The sequence below is a fragment of the Triticum aestivum genome, chromosome 2D (assembly GCF_018294505.1).
Source record: "Triticum aestivum cultivar Chinese Spring chromosome 2D, IWGSC CS RefSeq v2.1, whole genome shotgun sequence".
Taxonomy (NCBI): Eukaryota; Viridiplantae; Streptophyta; class Magnoliopsida; order Poales; family Poaceae; genus Triticum; species Triticum aestivum.
The window spans coordinates 167,982,525-168,005,107 of record NC_057799.1 but is presented as its reverse complement, the minus strand read 5'-3'; the positions used below and the strand labels follow the sequence as shown (position 1 = coordinate 168,005,107).

The 22,583-nt window shown below is 40.7% G+C and overlaps 1 pseudogene; it reads right to left on the bottom strand.

Moving 5' to 3' along the window:
* Nucleotides 1–2,419: 2,419 nt before the first annotated feature.
* Nucleotides 2,420–4,350, bottom strand: LOC123049116 (uncharacterized; annotated as a pseudogene).
* Nucleotides 4,351–22,583: the final 18,233 nt, after the last annotated feature.

The following is a 22,583-nucleotide window of genomic DNA, read 5'->3' as shown; positions in this document are numbered from 1 at the left end:
AGTTAACAACTTTGAGTCAGAAAAGCTAGAAGTGTCTCTTAAGAGAGACTAGAACTTAGAATTAAGGCACATATCATATTCTAAACATCATCAGCACCATGGTAGTAACAATTAACAGTAGTAGGACATCAATGGGGCACAATTTAGTTAATTGCAGACGGATGGACAGACAATTACCTTCTCGAGGCAGGGGCGAGCGTCCTTGAAGTCGAGGAAGATGAGCGTGAGGGCGGCGCTAATGGCACTCCAGGACATGTTGAGGCCGAGCAGCCGCGCCACAAGCATGCCCAAGGTGATGGTGTACATGCTGAAGGTGATTTTCTCCCCAGATTCAGTGCATGGAACAGCTCCCTTCCGTTCCCAACAGCAGCAAGGTACTGGTGCTACTATCGTGCAAAGAAAAATCTTGTAAGCATGATAGAAGGTTGGGATGGCAGGAAGTGAAAATCCTGTCTAACAACTTGAGAAGAGCACTAGTTACAAGCATGATAGAAGGTTGGGTGAAGAATATATGAAACTAAACCAATCAATTCAATTCAAAGGGTGTATCTTGTGTAAATGATGCTAGCAATCTCAGTTTCATGCATATATATATAGCAGAAATTTTATTAGATAATCCTAACTCCATACTTAACAGATATTCATTCCTCAAAATACTCAACAGAGAGTATTCCCTGGCACAAGCAGCAAGATGAGCGGGGTTTGCGCGAGATCCAGCGAGGTGCAGGGCTGCTCGTTGGGTAACTAGTACCTGGATGTATGGAGTGAGGAGGGAGAGCTGCAGCATACTAATCTTGGGCGTGAAGAGTGGAAACTACCATATATTGCCCAAGAATTGAACCCAGCTTTGACATGCATGCTGCAATTCAACTCCATTGGTTGTCATAGAGATAAGATGAAAATCGACATTGTTTTGTTTGCCACTTATTGATGAAGCTACTAATCAGGATTAAATGCAGACAGTAGTAGTAGTAGTAGTAGTAGTAGTAGCATAGCAGTATATATATTAATTTGACTAAACTGAACCAACACCACAAGTCTGCATACAATGAAGTTACTAGGTAGGGATCATATAACATGAGGCAGATGGATGATTAGCAAACATGCTGGGTGGCCAAGAAAAGAACAGCATATAAAATACTCCTACTACTGTAGTAGTTAAGATGATGAGACAAAGGACAGCAGCATGCAGAGTTCCTGATGCACTGGAGTGGCCCAACTCGGCTGCACCACACTGAGGCACTGTTGTTCCATCGAGCTCGACCATGTGCAGGCTTCATCATCACCGTGGAGGTCCCGGTGGTCGTTCCTGGTCCATGGAGTGTGAATCTTATTATTTCATTTCAGAGCGTTAAAAACAAATGGCATGTATATGGATCACTGTGAACAAGCAAACTTCGCTAATAAATATGAACAAGGCCTACTATAGCATAGCAGGTAAGGAGTTAGATTCACTCAAGTATTGGTGACTAATAGACCTATTATTTCATTTCAGAGAAAGCCTGAAACACAAATGGCATGCATATAGATACCAAGGACAAGCAAACTTAGCTAATAAATATGAACAAGGTCTACTATAGCATAGCAGGCAAGTATTTGGTGACAAATAGACCTATATTAAGAGTAAACAGAACTAGCTCGGAAAACAACTCTATATTAAGAGTATCATGTGTGAATGTGATACAGTAAAAAATTGCATGCTATGTACATCAAGTTAAAAGGCACAAGTTATACAGTAGCCTAAAGCAGAGCAAGTGTACAACAAGTTGATAAAAGAATGCCCAGTCATGGCATTTGATTTCACAAGAGAAGAATGTGTAAGGTGCAATGTTGTGTACACTTTGTAATTCTATAATAATTTGTAGTGCACTATGGCTGGAAGCCAGAGTACACTTGAACCTACGAACTATGCAACAAGCCTGAAACTCCAACAACAAGAAGCAGAGTTGAGTTCCTAGCCATCAGACAAGACTGGAACTCCCAGCATTTGCCTCTCAAATTTTTATATAAAGTGAAAATTCCCAGCAGGGTAGATAGACGTATGCTATTGTTTAGAATTGCATGATAAATTGCGAGAAGTCTTCGAATACAGAGTCTTATGCAAAGTTATTACAATCAGTATGATGTTGTCAAGGTCATCCAAGTACTTGCCCTTTTAGATGCATATATAGCTATATGTAGGAGAATAATAGAGTACTAGCCGCACCTGCTAGATGTATTTCAGAATGAGAGGTCAAAAATAGGTAAAAATACTGATGCAAGCTATGCTCTACAACAAGTGCAGAGCAGCTACACAAGAAAAATACAAGCCCACTGATACTAGTTGTGCACTTGTTTCTTTCATTCACCACTGATCTGATTTGTAGTGAAAGCGAAAGTGCGACCAAAAGAGGTTAAAAAATGTTATTAGTTGTAAGAGGATAGAGATGCCACTGGATCTCAGAACAATATCAGATCAGGTTGTTGAAGACGTTGATGACGATGTTGTCGTTGGTGACGGCGTCGATCTGCGGCCCCGGGAACTGCATGTTGATCAGGATCCCCTGCACCGCCGCCAGCATCAGCCCAAGAACAGAGCAAGGAAGAGTGCAATGCATGCGCGTGCTGCCGAGCGTCGTGCGTAGAGGTCTTGAAGTGGAGGAAGGATTCATACCATAGCACCGACTGCCGTCAAGGTCTTGAAGGCTGCGGTGGGTTTCCTTGGCCGGGCTTCATCCCGTCTCTTGTCGCTGTTCCTCCTGTCCTACCTGCAGAGACAGAGACGGGGGTGAGAGGGAGGGGGAGATTGATCCACCTGTAGTACTAGGATTACACAGCAACTAGTAGCAGAACTAGCAAGAAATAACCAAATTGAGTGTACACCAATATCATATGAATCTGCAACACAATCGAGCAACAGATTGGTAGAAGAACAGCTGCTGCATAAACCGTGAACTACAGGTGGAGAAATAACCCTTTTCATGAGTATACTAAGCACTAATATGGGTTACAGCTAGTTGACAACTGACACCGTGTAGACCATGATGTGAGTATACTAAGCACTCATATGAGTATTACCAAGGACTTCCATGACATTATTACCTCAAAGACATACTGGAAAATTAAAACTGCACTGTTTATGCCTCTGATCACATAAAAGCAGCTACCTCCCTTAACAAATTCACATCACTGTCAGTTTTGTGATATTGTTGCATAAATAGCTCTAAGATCAAGTTAATAAATCTATTTAGAATGTAGTGTGTGCAACAAGAAACTTGATTGAGAAACCATGCTCTGTCTAGGCATAATACTCCTGACTGAGGTAGAAAAAACGTTGGTCTTCTAAGTTGACTTCAACGCCAACCAGATACAGTAGTACGTACGCGTACAGACTAGTCAATGTAAGCATGCTGCACTCCTATCTATATCTAGTAGCTGAATTAGTACACGCATAGACTAATCCTGCCTGTCTAGTAGCTCAAGTGACATCTCAATCGTCCTATTTGGATATAAACTTCAGCTCAAACAGGGACGTCTCTTTGGTATAAGCTGGAGAAGTCTATGCCGTAAGAGATGACGAGAACCGAACTGTTGTAACTCTCATAGTTAACAGAATTTCATAGCTAACCTCTGCAACCGGGAATATCTTGAACAGTATGTATCCCTTCCTGATACAGGCCAATCAGTGGTTTCTCTGGTGTTCCGCGTACCGCTAGCTTTGCCCGGCAACGCCATTCTCACTAAAAACAAGGTTCCCACATTCAGACTTAGCGACAAAGAAAATCCACCAACTAATCACATCAATTGCTTATGCACCTAAAACATTTACTAGGAAGTGGGAACATTTTGAACCTAAAATTCTTCTCCGTTACTGGATCAGGTGACCAGAAGCTATGCAAACTAACTTAGCGGAAACCAAATAGACACATCATCCCACACATTTCCTGTTAGAGATTCATGGGAGCTGTACTCACCAGCCTACCCCTGCTGAAGGTGAAGTCCTCGATTCCATGGCCACTGAAGAAATCCGCCACCTCCTGCAGCACCGGCGGCTTGTCCAGGTCAAACTCGTGCGTGCATCCGGAACACCTACGAACCACGCAGAAGAAGAGTCAGCTCACACGCACGCACGTACCAAAGTGGTACACAGTATCTTGTCGAATCGAAGGAATCGAAGCGGCGAGAACCGAACTGTTGGAGAGACGAGATCGACGGATCACTCATGTGGCGGAGGTCGGCCCTGAGGGGCGCCGCGGCCTCCGGGGACAACGAGGCCGCCCTCGTCACTGCGGAGGCAGTCACTCGCGAGGGCGGCCAGCAGGCTTGGCCTGGACGTGCTTGACCTTGGAGAGGATCTCCCGCGGCCGCCATCGCTGATGCTGCTGCTGGATCCGAGCTTCGGGGATTGGGGATCGGGGAGACGAAACCCTAGCTGCAGCGGAGGAGGAAGAAGAGCTGGGAGCGGGAGCGAGGTTCGGGTGCAGCGCGAGGGAAGGGGGGCGCCGCCGGTGACAGAAAGGAAGGAGGGCGCCGCCGGTGCCAGCGCGAGGGAAGGAGGGCGCGATGCGAGGGGTGAGGGAGAGGCCGATCTAGATCGGGGACAGAGAGAGGGAGGCAGCGGGCGGGAGGAAGGGAGGAGAGGTGAGAGAGAGGTAGGGTTTGGTGCGGTGGTTTTTTTCTCTTTTCTTTGCATGGACGGATGGGTGGACGTTGGATTGCTAGCAATGGATGGTAGGATGTCTGCCATCTCATCGATCCGTGCCACAAACGGTTCCACCAATCACAATGTAGTACACACTTTGACGATTTTATAACCATCTAAATTGGTTGTAATCGATTAAATAATATGCTAAATCATGTCACCTATTTTATAACATCATAGAATTAGAAAAAAAATAAGAACAATAGCATCGTGTCACAAGTGGGACTTGTTTTTCAGAAAAATAACAAACCTGGAATAATACAAATATCTTTAAAAATTGATCTCAAAAATGAGTTTTATTTCCAAAAAAACATTTTCAACCTTTGGAGTGCCGAAAATGGTATGTTTTTTTGAAGCACCTACCAATATTTTTTGCAAAATGGAACCCCTCTATTTTTCAATAATATTAGATCATATTTTAGGTACAGTTGACCAAATGCTTGTGTCTCAATAGTTGTCTATCCACCTCTCGTCAATAATTGAGGAGGTTTTTCAAGTGCCCATTTTCCATTTTTTGAGTGCCCAAAAGGAGGGTTTTTTGTGAAGAACCTACCAAATAATTGTTGCAAAATTGGACCAAATCATTTTTCTAAACTACTAGGCCATATTTAATGCACAATTGACCAAATGGTTGGTGTAAAAAGTTTTGATCCACCTCTCGTGAAAAAGACAAATTTTCGCCGATTCAGTTGGAAGCGGGTCAAATTTGAACTGTAGCTGCCTTATAGTTTGCTCTTTATTTTGTCCAAAAATCATTTCTAGGTACATAAGTATCTATTTAATCAGGGAAACACCAAAAAATTCCAAGATTCAACCACTAGCTAGGAACGGTCATTCCCGCCGTTTTGACCGCATTTTGAAAGGGGCTTAAAAAATTCAAACAAATCAAAAAATTGGGAAACCTTCGCATTGTGTCATTATATGTGGCCAAGTTCTTAGGAAAAATAGCAAACTTGTAATACGACAATTATTTTAAAAAAGTGTTCTCGGAACCGAGCTATCACGTGTGGAGATCAATGGCTTACAAGCCAAATGATCAATCTTATGGCCACATTCATGGCATAGTTTGTTCAAATGATCTCATATTGTGCACAAGGGTGCATATTGGAATGGCAAACAATGTTGCCTAAGGAAGTTTTCATTTACTTTGGACGAAAAAACTATTTTCCATTTTTCGAATGCCCAAAAGGAGGTTTTTTTGTGAAGGACCTCCCAAATAATTGTTGCAAAATTGGACCAAATCATTTTTCTAAACTACTAGGCCATATTTAATGCACAATTGACCAAATGGTTGGGTGTAAAAAGTTTTGATCCACCTCTCGTGAAAAAGACAAATTTTCGCCGATTTAGTTGGAAGCGGGTCAAATTTGAACTGTAGCTGCCTTATAGTTTGCTCTTTATTTTTTCCAAAAATCATTTCTAGGTACATAAGTATCTATTTAATCAGAGAAACACCAAAAAAATTCCAAGATTCAACCACTAGCTAGGAACGGTCATTCCCGCCATTTTGACCGCATTTTGAAACAGGCATAAAAATTCAAAAAAAATCAAAAAATAGGGAAACCTTCGCATTGTGTCATTATATGTGGCCAAGTTCCCAGGAAAAATAACAATCTTGTAATACGGCAATTATTTTAAAAAAGTGTTATCGGAAACAAGCTATCACGTGTGGAGATCAATGGCTTTCAAGCCAAATGATCAATCTTATGACCACATTCATGGCATAGTTTGTTCAAGTGATCTCATATTGTGCACAAGGGTGCATATTGGAATGGCAAACAATGTTACATAAGGAAGTTTTCATTTTCTTTGGACGAAAAAACCATTTTCCATTTTTCGAGTGCCCAAAAGGAGGTTTTTCGTGAAGGACCTCCCAAATAATTGTTGAAAAATTGGACCAAATCATTTTCATAAAATACTAGGCCATATTTAATGCACAATTGACCAAATGGTTGCGTGTAAAAAGTTTTGATCCACCTCTCGTGAAAAAGACAAATTTCCGCCGATTTAGTTGGAAGCGGGCCAAATTTGAACTGTAGCTGCCTTGTACTTTGCTCTTTATTTTTTCCAAAAATCATTTCTAGGTACATCAGTATCTATTTAATCAGAGAAACACCAAAAAAAATTCCAAGTTCAAACACAAGCTAGGAACGGTCATTCCCTCCGTTTTGACCGCATTTTGAAACGGGCATAAAAAATTCAAAAAAAATCAAAAAATTGGGAAACCTTCGCATTGTGTCATTATATGTGGCCAAGTTCCCAAGAAAAATAACAAACTTGTAATACGACAATTATTTTAAAAAAGTGTTCTCAAAAACAAGCTATCACGTGTGGAGATCAATGGCTTTCCCCAAATGATCAATCTTATGGCCACATTCATGGCATAGTTTGTTCAAATAATGTCATATGGTGCACAAGGGTGCATATTGGAATGGTAAACAATGTTGCCTAAGGAAGTTTCCATTTTCTTTGGACGAAAAAACCATTTTCCATTTTTCGAGTGCCCAAAAGGAGGTTTTTTTTGTGAAGGACCTCCCAAATAATTGTTGCAAAATTGGACCAAATCATTTTTCTAAAATACTAGGCCATATTTAATGCACAATTGACCAAATGGTTGGGTGCAAAAAGTTTTGATCCACCTCTCATAAAAAACAAATTTCCACCGATTCAGCTGGAAGCGGGTCAAATTTTGAATTGTAGCTGCCTTGTACATTGCTCTTTATTTTTTCCAAAAATCATTTCTAGGTACCTAAGTATCTATTTAATCAGAGAAACACCAAAAAAATTCCAAGATTCAACCACTAGCTACGAACGGTCATTCCCGCCGTTTTGACCGCATTTTGAAACGGGCATAAAAAATTCAAAAAAAATCAAAAAAATTGGGAAACCTGCGCATTGTGTCATTATATGTGGCCAAGTTCCCAAGAAAAATAACGAACTTGTAATACGGAAATTATTTTAGAAAAAGTGTTCTCAGAAACGAGCTATCACATGTGGAGATCAATGGCTTTCAAGCCAAATGATCAATCTTATGGCCACATTCATGGCATAGTTTGTTCAAATGATCTCATATGGTGCACAAACGTGCATACTGGAAAGGCAAACAATGTTGCCTAAGGAAGTTCATTTTTCTTTGGACGAAAAACCATTTTCCATTTTTCGAGTGCCCAAAAGGAGGTTGTTTTGTGAAGGACCTCCCAAATAATTGTTGCAAAATTGGGCCAAATCATTTTTCTAAAATACTAGGCCATATTTAATGCACAATTGACCAAATGGTTGGGTGTAAAAAGTTTTGATCCACCTCTCGTCAAAAAGACAAATTTCCACCGATTCAGTTGAAAGCGGGTCAAATTTTGAACTGTAGCTGCCTTGTACTTTGCTCTTTATTTTTTCAAAAATCATTTCTAGGTACATAAGTATCTATTTAATCAGAGAAACACCAAAAAGATTCCAAAATTCAACCACTAGCTAGGAACGGTCATTCCCGTCGTTTTTACCACATTTTGAAACGGGCATAAAAAATTCAAAAAAAAATCAAAAAATTGGGAAACCTTCGCAGTGTGTCATTATATGTGGCCAAGTTCCCAGGAAAAATAACAAACTTGTAATACGTCAATTATTCTTAAAAAGTGTTCTCAGAAACGACCTATCACGTGTGGAGATCAATGGCTTTCAAGCCAAATGATCAATCTTATGGCCACATTCATGGCATAGTTTGTTCAAATGATCTCATATGGTGCACAAGGGTGCATATTGGAATGGCAAACAATATTGCCTAAGGAAGTTTTCATTTTCTTTGGACGAAAAAACCAATTTCCTTTTTTCGAGTGCCCAAAAGGAAGTTTTTTGTGAAGGACCTCCCAAATAATTGTTGCAAAATTGGACCAAATCATTTTTCTAAAATACTAGGCCATATTTAATGCACAATTGATCAAATGGTTGGGTGTAAAAAGTTTTGATCCACCTCTCGTGAAAAAGACAAATTTCTGCCGATTCAGTTGGAAGCGGGTCAAATTTGAACTGTAGCTGCCTTGTACTTTGCTCTTTATTTTTGCCAAAAATCATTTCTAGGTACATAAGTATCTATGTAATCAGAGAAACAACAAAAATTTTCCAAGATTCAACCACTAGCTAGGAACGGTCATTCCCTCCGTTTTGACCGCATTTTGAAACGGGCATAAAAAATTCAAAAAAAAAACAAAAAATAGGGAAACCTTCGCATTGTGTCATTATATGTGGCCAAGTTCCCAGGAAAAATAAAAAACTTGTAATACGGCAATTATTTTAAAAAAGTGTTCTCAGAAACGAGCTATCACGTGTGGAGATCAATGGCTTTCAACCCAAATGATCAATCTTATGGCCACATTCATGGCATAGTTTGTTCAAATGATGTCATATGGTGCAAAAGGGTGCATATTGGAATGGCAAACAATGTTGCCTAAGGAAGTTTTCATTTTCTTTGGACGAAAAAACCATTTTCGATTTTTCGAGTGCCCAAAAGGAGGTTTTTTTGTGAAGGACCTCCCAAATAATTGTTGCAAAATTGGACCAAATAATTTTTTAAAATACTAGGCCATATTTAATGCACAATTGACCAAATGGTTGGGTGTAAAAAGTTTTGATCCACCTCTCGTGAAAAAGATAAATTTCCGCCGATTCAGCTGGAAGCGGGTCAAATTTGAACTCTAGCTGCCTTGTAATTTGTTCTTTATTTTTTCCAAAAATCATTTCTAGGTACATAAGTATCTATTTAATCAGAGAAACAACAAAAAAATTCCAAGATTCAACCACTAGCTAGGAACAGTCATTCCCTCCGTTTTGAACGCATTTTGAAACGGGCATAAAAAATTCAAAAAAAAATTGAACAATAGGGAAACCTTCGCATTGTGTCATTATATGTGGCCAAGTTCCCAGGAAAAATAAAAAATTGTAATACGGCAATTATTTTAAAAAAGTGTTCTCAGAAACGAGCTATCACGTGTGGAGATCAATGGCTTTCAACCCAAATGATCAATCTTATGGCCACATTCATGGCATAGTTTGTTCAAATGATGTCATATGGTGCACAAGGGTGCATATTGGAATGGCAAACAATGTTGCCTAAGGAAGTTTTCATTTTCTTTGGACGAAAAAACCATTTTCCATTTTTCGAGTGCCCAAAAGGAGGTTTTTTTGTGAAGGACCTCCCAAATAATTGTTGCAAAATTGGACCAAATCATTTTTCTAAAATACTAGGCCATATTTAACGCACAATTGACCAAATGGTTGGGTGTAAAAAGTTTTGATCCACCTCTCGTGAAAAAGATAAATTTCCGCCGATTCAACTAGAAGCGGGTCAAATTTGAACTGTAGCTGCCTTGTACTTTGCTCTTTATTTTTTCCAAAAATCATTTCTAGGTACATAAGTATCTATTTAATCAGAGAAACAACAAAAAAAATTTCCAAGATTCAACCACTAGCTAGGAACGGTCATTCCCTCCGTTTTGACCGCATTTTGAAACGGGCATAAAAAATTCAAAAAAACATCAAACAATAGGGAAACCTTCGCATTGTATCATTATATGTGGCCAAGTTCCCAGGATAAATAAAAAACTTGTAATACGGCAATTATTTTAAAAAAAGTGTTCTCAGAAACGAGCTATCACGTGTGGAGATCAATGGCTTTCAACCCAAATGATCAATCTTATGGCCACATTCATGGCATAGTTTGTTCAAATGATGTCATATGGTGCTCAAGGGTGCATATTGGAATGGCAAACAATGTTGCCTAAGGAAGTTTTCATTTTCTTTGGACGAAATAACCATTTTCCATTTTTCGAGTACCCAAAAGGAGGTTTTATTGTGAAGGACCTCCCAAATAATTGTTGCAAAATTGGACCAAATCATTTTTCTAAAATACTAGGCCATATTTAATGCACAATTGACCAAATGGTTGGGTGTAAAAAGTTTTGATCCACCTCTCGTGAAAAAGACAAATTTCCACCGATTCAGGTGGAAGCGGGTCAAATTTTGAATTGTAGCTGCCTTGTACTTTGCTCTTTATTTTTTCCAAAAATCATTTCTAGGTACATAAGTATCTATTTAATCAGAGAAACACCAAAATAATTCCAAGATTCAACAACTAGCTAGGAACGGTCATTCCCGCCGTTTTGACCGCATTTTGAAACGGGCATAAAAATTCAAAAAAATCAAAAAATTGGGAAACCTTCGCATTGTGTCATTATATGTGGCCAAGTTCCCAGGAAAAATAACAAACTTGTAATACGGCAATTATTTTTAAAAAAAGTGTTCTTAGAAATGAGCTATCACGTGTGGAGATCAATGGCTTTCAAGCCAAATGATCAATCTTATGGCCACATTCATGGCATAGTTTGTTCAAATGATCTCATATGGTGCACAAGGGTGCATATTGGAATGGCAAACAATATTGCCTAAGGAAGTTTTCATTTTCTTGGGACGAAAAAACCATTTTCCATTTTTCGAGTGCCCAAAAGGAGGTTTTTTTGTGAAGGACCTCCCAAATAATTGTTGCAAAATTGGACCAAATCATTTTTCTAAAATACTAGGCCATATTTAATGCACAATTGACTAAATGGTTGTGTGTAAAAAGTTTTGATCCACCTCTCGTGAAAAAGACAAATTTCCGCCGATTCAGTTGGAAGCGGGTCAAATTTGAACCGTAGCTGCCTTGTACTTTGCTCTTTATTTTTTCCAAAAATCATTTCTAGGTACATAAGTATCTATTTAATCAGAGAAACACCAAAAAAATTCCAAGATTCAACCACTAGCTAGGAACGGTCATTCCCGCCGTTTTGATCGCATTTTGAAACGGGCATAAAAAATTCAAAGAAATCAAAAAATTGGGAAACCTTCGCATTGTGTCATTATATGTGGCCAAGTTCCTAGGAAAAATAACAAACTTGTAATACGGCAATTATTTTAAAAAAGTGTTCTCAGAAACGAGCCATCACGTGTGGAGATCAATGGCTTACAAGCCAAATGATCAATCTTATGGCCACATTCATGGCATAGTTTGTTCAAATGATCTCATATGGTGCACAAGGGTGCATATTGGAATGGAAAACAATGTTGCCTAAGGAAGTTTTCATTTTCTTTGGGCGAAAAAACTATTTTCCATTTTTTGAGTGCTCAAAAGGAGGGTTTTTTGTGAAGGACCTCCCAAATAATTGTTGCAAAATTGGACCAAATCATTTTTCGAAAATACTAGGCCATATTTAATGCACAATTGACCAAATGGTTGGGTATAAAAAGTTTTGATCCACCTCTCGTGAAAAAGACAAATTTCCACCGATTCAGTTGGAAGTGGGTCAAATTTGAACTGTAGCTGCCTCGTACTTTGCTCTTTATTTTTTCCAGAAATCATTTCTAGGTACATAAGTATCTATTTAATCAGAGAAGCCCAAAAAAATTCCAAGATTCAACCACTAGCTAGGAACGGTCATTCCCGTCGTTGTTACCGCATTTTGAAACGGGCATAAAAAATTCAAAAAAATCAAAAAATTGGGAAACCTTCGCATTGTGTCATTATATGTGGCCAAGTTCCCAGGAAAAATAACAAACTTGTAATACGGCAATTATTTTAAAAAAGTGTTCTCAGAAACGAGCTATCACGTGTGGAGATCAATGGCTTTCAAGCCAAATGATCAATCTTATGGCCACATTCATGGCATAGTTTGTTCAAATGATCACATATGGTGCACAAGGGTGCATATTGGAATGGCAAACAATATTGCCTAAGGAAGTTTTCATTTTCTTTGGACGAAAAACCCATTTTCCATTTTTCGAGTGCCCAAAAGGAGATTTTTTTGTGAAGGACCTCCCAAATAATTATTGCAAAATTGGACCAAATCATTTTCTAAAATACTAGGCCACATTTAATGCACAATTGACCAAATGGTTGGGTGTAAAAAGTTTTGATCCACCTCTCGTAAAAAAGACAAATTTCCACCGATTCAGTTGGAAGCGGGTCAAATTTGAACTGTAGCTGCCTTGTAGTTTGCTCTTTATTTTTTCCAAAAATCATTTCTAGGTACATAAGTATCTATTTAATTAGAGAAACACCAAAAAAATTCCAAGATTCAACCACTAGCTAGGAACGGTCATTCCCGCTGTTTTGACCGCATTTTGAAACGGGCATAAAAAATTCAAAAAAAATCAAAAAAATTGGGAACCTTGGCATTGTGTCATTATATGTGGCCAAGTTCCTAGGAAAAATAACAAACTTGTAATACGGCAATTATTTTAAAAAAGTGTTCTCAGAAACGAGCTATCACGTGTGGAGATCAATGGCTTTCAGGCCAAATGATCAATCTTATGGCCACATTCATGGCATAGTTTGTTCAAATGATCTCATATTGTGCACAAGGGTGCATATTGGAATGACAAACAATGTGGCCTAAGGAAGTTTCATTTTCTTTGGACGAAAAAACCATTTTCCATTTTTCGAGTGCCCAAAAGGAGGTTTTTTGTGAAGGACCTCCCAAATAATTGTTGCAAAATTGTACCAAATCAATTTTCTAAAATACTAGGACATATTTAATGCGCAATTGACAAAATGGTTGGGCGTAAAAAGTTTTGATCCACCTCTCGTGAAAAAGACAAATTTCCGCCGATTCAGTTGGAAGCGGGTCAAATTTGAACTACAACTGCCTCATAGTTTGCTATTTATTTTTTCCAAAAATCATTTCTAGTTACATAAGTACCTATTTAATCATAAATACATGGTTTGGTGGCGATACATCGAGGTTTGGGTGGTGGCCGAGGCCCGCAACTCTAGAGCGCGTAAACTGGCATGCCCGCCGCGTGGTCACCACGTGACCGTGGCGTTGCCCTGTGTTCTGGGAAGCCTAGGCATGTCTAGTGGGTTGGGCACTCCCCAGGTACGTCCTAGGAAGAAAATTACAACATAAGATTCTCACGAGGAGACCGATCGATGCTCAAACATGAATTAGCAGCCAAGTGTTTGATTAGCGGTACGGGAAATGTACATGGCTAATGGGCGTGAGTTTTGGCTCAGGATGATCAGTTACTAAGTACACCGTCTTCACAAATTTTCAGCTCAAAAGGAGGAGCCTAGGTGGTACTTGCTTTGCAAAGTACCACACTGGACATAAATACGAATGTTGAAGTTGTGCTCAAAATAATGAATGGATTGAGGTGGCATTTGGTGGAGGATGGTTATTTGGGCATAGGAAAGCACCGTAGAAGATGGATACTATTTGGACATGCCAAAGTGGTACTTCCTTCACAAAGTGTTGTTCTGAACAGAATAGGAAAATGAATATTGTTGAATTATTTTTGAACTAGGCAAGGAAGGTTTTTACATATTTGACGAAGATATGACCCAAAGAATTTATGAGATTTTTTTGGGAATTTTGGGATTGACAGAAATATAGGTTGCTTCACAACCTGGGGCAAAAATTGCCACATGGACATGACACATAGGCAAAACTGATGAGGTGGCGCCTAGTCATAGCAACCCACCACAATTTACAAGGTTATGACCATCTATATTGGTCGTGATCAGCTAGAAATAAGGCAGCGGACCAGTGCTATCTGCTTTATGACCATTTCGTGTAAGGAAATTACGACCTTTCTGACCAAAATGGTCGTTATAGTTTAGGGTTTGGAGCCCCCCGAACAGCTTTTGACCAATTGGTCTGAAATGGTCATAGATCTATGACCAATCCTTCCAAGGTCACTGACAGAAGGTCACTAGTTGACATATTTCTTGTAGTGATATCGTTTTTAAGAGAGATGATCTTAGCGGAAGGAAAATACTTAGAGATAAAAGCATCTTTGCACTTATTCCATGAATCAATACTATTTTTAGGCAAAGAAGAGAACCAAGTTTTAGCACGATCTCTAAGCGAAAACGGAAATAGCTTCAATTTAACAATATCATTATCCACATCTTTCTTCTTTTGCATATCACACAAATCAACGAAGTTGTTTAGATGGGTAGCGGCATCTTCACTAGGAAGGCCAGAAAACTGATCTTTCATAACAAGATTCAACAAAGTGGTATTGATTTCACAAGATTCCGCATCGGTAGTAGGAGCAATCAGAGTGCTAAGAAAATCATTATTGTTGGTATTGGAAAAGTCACACAATTTAGTATTGTCTTGAGCCATCATGACAAATAATCAATCCAACACACAAGCAAACAAGAAGCAAGCGAAAAGAGGCGAATGAAAGAGGGCGAATAAAACGGCAAAGGTGAAGTGGGGGAGAGGAAAACGAGAGGCAAATGGCAAATAATGTAATGCGAGGGAGAAGAGTTTGTGATGGGTACTTGGTAGGTCTCGACTTGAGCGTAGATCTCCCCGGCAACTGCGCTAGAAATCCTTCTTGCTACCTCTTTAGCATGCGTTGGTTTTCCCTTGAAGAGGAAAGGGTGATGCAGCAAAGTAGCGTAAGTATTTCCCTCAGTTTTTGAGAACCAAGGTATCAATCCAGTAGGAGACTACACGCAAGTCGCTAGTACCTGCACAAACAATCAAGAACCTTGCAACCAACGCAATAAAGGGGTTGTCAATCCCTTCATGGCCACTTGCAAAAGTGAGATCTGATAAAGAAAATAAGATTAATTTTTTTGGTATTTTGTTATATAGATTGGAAAATAAAGATTGCAAAATAAATAGTGAACTAGAATTATAGATCGGAAACTTAAATGATGTAAAGTAGACCCGGAGGCCATAGGTTTCACTAGTGGCTTCTCTCAAGATAGCATTTATTATGGTGGGTGAACAAATTACTGCCGAGCAACTAATAGAAAAGCGCATAGTTATGATGATATCTAAGGCAATGATCATGACTATAGGCATCACGTCCGTGTCAACTAGACCGAAACGATTCTGCATCTACTACTATTACTCCACACATCGACCGCTATCCAGCATGCATCTAGAGTATTAAGTTCATAAGAACTGAGTAACGCATTAGGCAAGATGACATGATGTAGAGGGATAAACTCAAGCAATATGATATAAACCCCATCTTTTTATCCTCGATGGCAATAATACAATACGTGTCGGTTCCCTTTCTGTCACTGGGATCGAGCACCGCAAGATTGAACCCAAAGTTAAGCACTTCTCCCATTGCAAGAAAGATCAATCTAGTAGGCCAAACTAAACAAATAATTCGAAGGACTTGCAAAGATATCAAATCATGCATATAAGAATTCAGAGAAGAACCAAATAATATTCATAGATAATAAAGTTCATAAACCCACAATTCATCGGATCTCGGCAAACACACCGCAAAAGAGTATTACATCGAATAGATCTCCAAGAACATCGCGGAGAACTTTGTATTGAGAACTAAAGAGAGAGAGAATAAGCCATCTAGCTAATAACTATGGACCCGAAGGTCGGTGGTAAACTACTCACACATCATCGGAGAGGCTATGGTGTTGATGTAGAAGCCCTCCGTGATCGAATCCCCCTCCGGCAGATCGCTGGAAAAGGACCTAGATGGGATCTCACGGGTACAAAAGGTTGCGGCGGTGGAAAAGTGCTTTCGTGGCTCTCCTGGATGTTTTCAAGGTATAAGAGTATATATAGGCGAAAGAAGTAGGTCGGTGGAGCTACGAGGGGCCCACGACGATGGGGCGCGCCTACCCCCTGGGCGCGCCCTCCTGCCTCGTGGCCGCCTCGTTGTGTCTCTAACTTCCACTCCAAGTCTCCTGGATTGCGTTTGTTCCAAGAAAGATCCTCGCGAAGGTTTCGTTCTGTTTGGATTCCGTTTGATATTCCTTTTCTGCTAAACACTGAAATAGGCAAAAAAAAAAAGCAACTGGCACTGGGCCTCCGGTTAATAGGTTAGTCCCAAAAATAATATAAAAGAGCATATTAAAGCCCATTAAACATCCAAAATAGATAATATAATAGCATGGAAAAATCAAAAATTATAGAAATGTTGGAGACGTATCATGCTATCATACCTAACTCTGCAGGCTGACAGAGAGCATTAAATGCGTCGCGCAATGTCACATCATAGCTTGCTGATGACCCACAAGTATAGGGGATCTATCGTAGTCCTTACGATAAGTAAGAGTGTCAAACCCAACGAGGAGCAGAAGGAAATGATAAGCGGTTTTCAGCAAGGTATTCTCTGCAAGCACTGAAATTGTAGGTAACAGATAGTTTTGTGATAGGATAATTTGTAATGAGCAATAAGTAACAAAAGTAAATAAAGTGCAGAAAGGTGGGCCAATCCTTTTTGTAGCAAAGGACAAGCCTGGACAATATCTTATATAGAGAAAAGCGCTCCCGAGGACACATGGGAATTATCATCAAGCTAGTTTTCATCACGCTCATATGATTCGCGTTCGGTACTTTGATAATTTGATATGTGGGTGGACCGGTGCTTGGGTGCTGTCCTTACTTGGACAAGCATCCCACTTATGATTAACTCCTATTGCAAGCATCCGCAACTACAAAAGAAGTATTAAGGTAAACCTAACCATAGCATGAAAAATATGGATCCAAATCAGCCCCTTACGAAGCAACGCATAAACTAGGGTTTAAGCTTCTGTCACTCTAGCAACCCATCATCTACTTATTACTTCACAATGCCTTCCTCTAGGCCCAAAAAATGGTGAAGTGTCATGTAGTCGACGTTCACATGACACCACTAGAGGAGAGACAACATACATCTCATCAAAATATCGAACGGATACCAAATTCACATGACTACTAACAGCAAGACTTCTCCCATGTCCTAAGGAACAAACGTAAGTACTCAAAAAGCATATTCATGTTCATAATCAGAGGGGTATTAATATGCATAATGGATCTGAACATATGATCTTCCACCAAATAAACCAACTAGTGAAAGTGCGTTATATCGACTAGAGGGGGGTGAATAGGCGATTTTTAGAAATTCTTCACTGAGGAATTTGTGGGTGAGGAAATTCCTTAGCGAAGAACTACTTGCAGCGGAATAAGTACTCAAAAGTATGCATAGCAGAACATAAGCACAGTCATCATGACGAAATGAAAACAAGCACAGAGTATAGAAAGCATAAACACAGGATAACACAAGATGAAGACAAACAGACTGAAGAATTGAACTAAGGAAATTGAGAAAGTCTTCAGTCAAAGTCTCAAACACAGATATGAACAAGAGCACAACACAGCTATGAGGAAATGGAAGAGTTGAGGAAATAGAACCAGTTGGCTTGGTGAAAACAATGATTTGGTAGACCAGTTCCAACTGTTGTCTCAGTTGTACGTCTGGTTGGAGCGGCTAGGTATTTAAACCTGAGGACACCCAGTCCCGGACACACAGTCCTCACCGTATTCTCCTTGAACTAAGGTCACACAGACCTCGTCCAATCACTCGTGGTAAGTCTTCAGGCGACTTCCAAACCTTCACAAACTCAGTCACTCGGCGATCCACAATTTCCTCTTGGATGCTCTAGACCATGACGCCTAACCGTCTGGAAGAAGCACATTCTTCAAAGGTAACAAGCGTCGGATCCACGCAGGATCAATCTCTTCAGTGATGCTCAATCACTTTGGGTTTGTAGGTGTTTGGGTTTGGGGTTTTTCCTCACTTGATGATTTTCGCTCAAAGTCCTCGGAGGATGGGATGCTCTCAATTGACAAGTGTCAGTTTCTCTCGGAGCAGCCAACCAGCTAGTGGTTGTAGGGGGCGGCTATTTATAGCCTAGGGAGCAGCCCGACATGATAAGACATAAATGCCCTTCAATGATATGACCGTTAGGTGGGTAGATATTTTGGGACAGCTGGTGCATAGCACAACAACGGTCAGAAATTTGAGTATCAAATTCCTCAGGGCTATCATGTTCCTCACTGTGTAGGCAATCCGCACTGGCGAATTCCTAACTCCTCAGTCAGAACAAAATCCTCAGAGACCAGAAGAACTTCGTCTCTGTCACTGAAGAATATGACTGAACTGTATGAGATTTCCAATGGCTTCACTCGGAGGGATTGGTAGGTGTAGGATTTTGAGTTGAGCATCACATGGAAATTTTTCCTTAGTATTTCCTCGACCCCCTTTAACAGTACGGTGTTTCCTATGACTCAAGAAAGATAAAATGAAACTACGAAAACATAAGTCTTCACGCTTCATGTTCCTCAAATGAATACCAAGTCTTCAAGGTCACACCAATTTCTTCACTTTCAAAGTCTTCAGAAATCCAAAGTCTTCAGTCGAAGAACTTAATTTTTGGGGGTCGACTTTCTCTGTAAATATCAAACACCTCATAGAATTATAGACCTGTGTACACTTATGAACACATTAGTCCCTTAACCTATAAGTCTTCAATACACCAAAATCACTAAGGGGCACTAGATGCACTTACAATCTCCCCCTTTTTGGTGATTGATGACAATATAGGTTAAGTTTTCAACGGGGATAAACATATGAAGTGTAAATACTGATATTGAGGAATTTGATTGCAAGATATAGAAGAACTCCCCCTCAAGATGTGCATAGTGAGGAATTTGCTTTTGAAGCAATGCACACTTGAAGAGTTGAATCATGGAGATCTCCCCCTATATCTTGTAATTCATACACGCATTTGACATAATATATGAGGAATTTGAAATGCATGATGAAATATGGTGACTGATGTAATTCAACATGCGTGCAATAATATTAACGAGGAATAAGCATGCAGAAAAAAAACGCCCATATAAGATAGACCCGCTTGAAGACTAACTCAAATTTCTCCCCCTTTTTCATCAAATGACCAAAAGGGTCGAAAATGAGGACTAACGCCCCTGAAGAATATCAAGGTGATGAAGGAGCATCAGCGTTGTTGGGGTCGTTTGTTGGAGTAGGGCCTGCCGCAGTGTCGTCCAAATCTTCATGTTCATCAGTGTCACGTGATGAAGAATAGGAGCTGGCTACCAAGGAAGGAACCTTTACCTTCTTGTACTTCTTCGGAGGAGGTGCAGCCCAGTCAAGATCGTCCTTGAGACCCATTGTCTTCAGATCATCTTCACTATAGACTTGAGACAGAACAGCCCAGGTGCGGTTGAGGATTTCATGAAGGTAGTAGTGGTTTTTCTTCACTGCATTATGGGTAGCAGTCATGTTGTGAAGAATTGAACCGAACTGATGCTTGACCTATTTATGATTGCGATCAACCTTCTGGTGAAGACTGAGGAGAAGCTCACGGTCAGTCATCACCCTGGGTGTTGTGCCTTGAGGATTTTGCTTGGGCACGTTGGCGGCAGAGTCATGGGTGGCAGAGTCATCATTGGTGGAGTAGGATGCAGCTTTGCGAAATTGTCCATCCAATGGATGAATGCCCTCATCAATTACAGCAGTAGCCTTGCCCTTTTCATCAGTTGAGGAAAATGTCCGTTTGAGGACTTCAATTTGGGGCAAGTAGCTGCAATGGTTTAGTGTATCAGCCTTATAGTTGAGTGAAGACCTTGTCCTGATGAATCTCATAATCCAAGGTGCATAAGGCTTCAACTCAAATGGTGATGGGAATGCCATGAATGATATTGAAAAGCAGATTCTTCATGATGCTAACGATTTCTTCTTCATTCGAGTCGTGGCCCTTGATTGGACTCAATGTCTTCGTCAGAATGTGATAGACAGTCCGAGGCACATATAGCAATTCCTTCACAAGGAATTTTGTTCTTGGGGTCTGACCTGGCTTCAAAGGCTTCATCAGCACTTGCATGTAGTGATCGGTAAGCTCAGGTTCATTGTAGACGCAACAAGCACCTTCAAGGGGCGGACTGAGTGGTAAGGCACGAAGCAATTCAGTAGATGGTGCCTTGTAGTGAGTGTTTTTAGACATCCAGTCCAGCACCAATGAATTCACATTTTCAGAATTTCCGGTGATGTGCGGTGTTGCATAAAATTGAAGAATAAGTTCTTCATTCCAATCACAGATGTCAGTGCAGAAATTTAGCAACCCAGCATCGTGAAGAACACTGAGGACTGGCTCGAAGCACGGCAGAGATTCCATGTCCACGTGAGGAATGTGCTCATGATCGAAGACTTTGTCTTTGTTGAACAGCACTGAGGAATAGAAATTTGCCTGACTGGCAGTTCAGAAATGCCTCTTCCTTATGCGAGCAGAGTCATAAGGGTTGTAGTCAGTGAAGAATACATGCTCGCCAAAGAAGGCATCTGTCTTGAATTTCTGCTTCCTGGAGAATGGATCCTTTGGTTTGGGCAGAGGAGTGTCAGTGAGTTGCATCACAACCTCAGGAATCGCAATCTCAGGTTCTTCAGGCTGAGGAATTTCTGGTTCCTCTTCAGTGGCAGCCTCGTTCTTGAATTCTTCATTTTCATTTTCTTCAGCACTAGCAGCTGGAATGTCTTCATGAGCTTCATCAGATCCCATTTAAACAGTAGTGACTGGGGACTGAGGAATTTGCTGCAGTGGAGTGAAGAGTGGAGAATTGGGGTGCTGACTTTCCCAAAAGTCATCATTCATCACTGGTGTGGTACATCCAATGTCCACATCTTCTTCTTCAATTTCTTCAACGCCGGCCTCTTCAGCTGTGAACTGGGGCATAGGCGAGGAAATAACTGGGGTTGAAGGGATTTCATCCACTTCAATTTCTTCATCCATCTGCTCTGAAGTAGCAGCAGAAGGAGTTTCTTCATCAGATCCGCTCGGGATCACATATTCTTCATCAAAAGGAACAAGGTCCTTTGATGGCATGGTTGAGATTGGAACAACATCAATCGGGTTTGCAAAAGAGCTGGTCATAGGCTTCATTTTCTTCGGAGCAGAAGAATCTGAAGAAGCTGATGCTTTCCTTTTCTTCACAGCTGCACGCTCTGCAGCCTTAGTCTTCTTCACATATGATGCAGATGGAAGGATTGGTGTTGGAATAGGCGCAGGAGGAGCAAAGGAATTTGGTTCAGTTTCTTCAGGCACAACTGATGCAGTTGCCCTGACCTCTTCATTTTCTTCACGCGCACCACTAGTGGGTGCCCTGGGAATTTCTTCAGTGGCTGGAATGCAGTCATCAGCCTTGGAACTCACATTTTCATCAGCAGCCTGATTTTCATCAGCGGTGCTGGCATGTTCTTCAGTGGGCTGGGCAGATGCTTCAGCCTGAGTGACTTCAATGTGCACAAGGGCAGCGACACTTGAAGTGAGTGTCTTCGTCAGATTGATGAACCTGACCTTGGCTCCTTTCCAATCAGCATAGTAAGCGTTGAAATCATCGCTGAGGACTTTGATTTCAGACTGGAGCTTTACAAGTTCATCAGTTGTCATAGAGACAACATTGTTCTTCAGGAACTTCTCCTTCCTGTACTGTGCTTTCTTGAGTTGCCTGGCCTTCTCATATTTCCATTTTTCTTCACTGATGAAATGGGTCAGCATGTGACTTTGGCCAGGTGTCAACTTGAAATCAGGCATAGGAGTGTTTGGGTCCTTGTGCCAGAGATCAATATAGTCGAGGATCAACTTTGGATCCAAAAGCAGTGGCACTTCTGTGCCCTTGGCTCTAGCGGCCCTGACTTGCCTGTCTCTGATGATTTCAGCAAGTTCTTCATCATCAGCTTCGTCTTCTTCAGACGGTACTTGGAAAGTAACCTGCTGCTTCTGAGGACTTGGGCGAGCGCCTCGTCTAGCAGTGTTCTTTGTCTTCAGCAGAGAGGGACATGTTGAATAATTTGGTGGAGCTGAGGAACTAGCTGAAGCTCCTGAGGCAATAGAGATGCATGTCGTCCTTTGGCACGTGGCAAGATGCACAGGTGCTGAGGATTTTGTCGGAGCAGCTGAGGACTTTGGAGGAGCAGGAGTGGATTGAGGAATTGGCCTTGAGGGCTTAGCTGAGGAAATTGGCCGTGAGGGCATTGAAGACGAGGCACTTGGCTTGTGTGTAGGCTTCTTTGCCATGGATTTCTTCGGCCTTACAGAGGC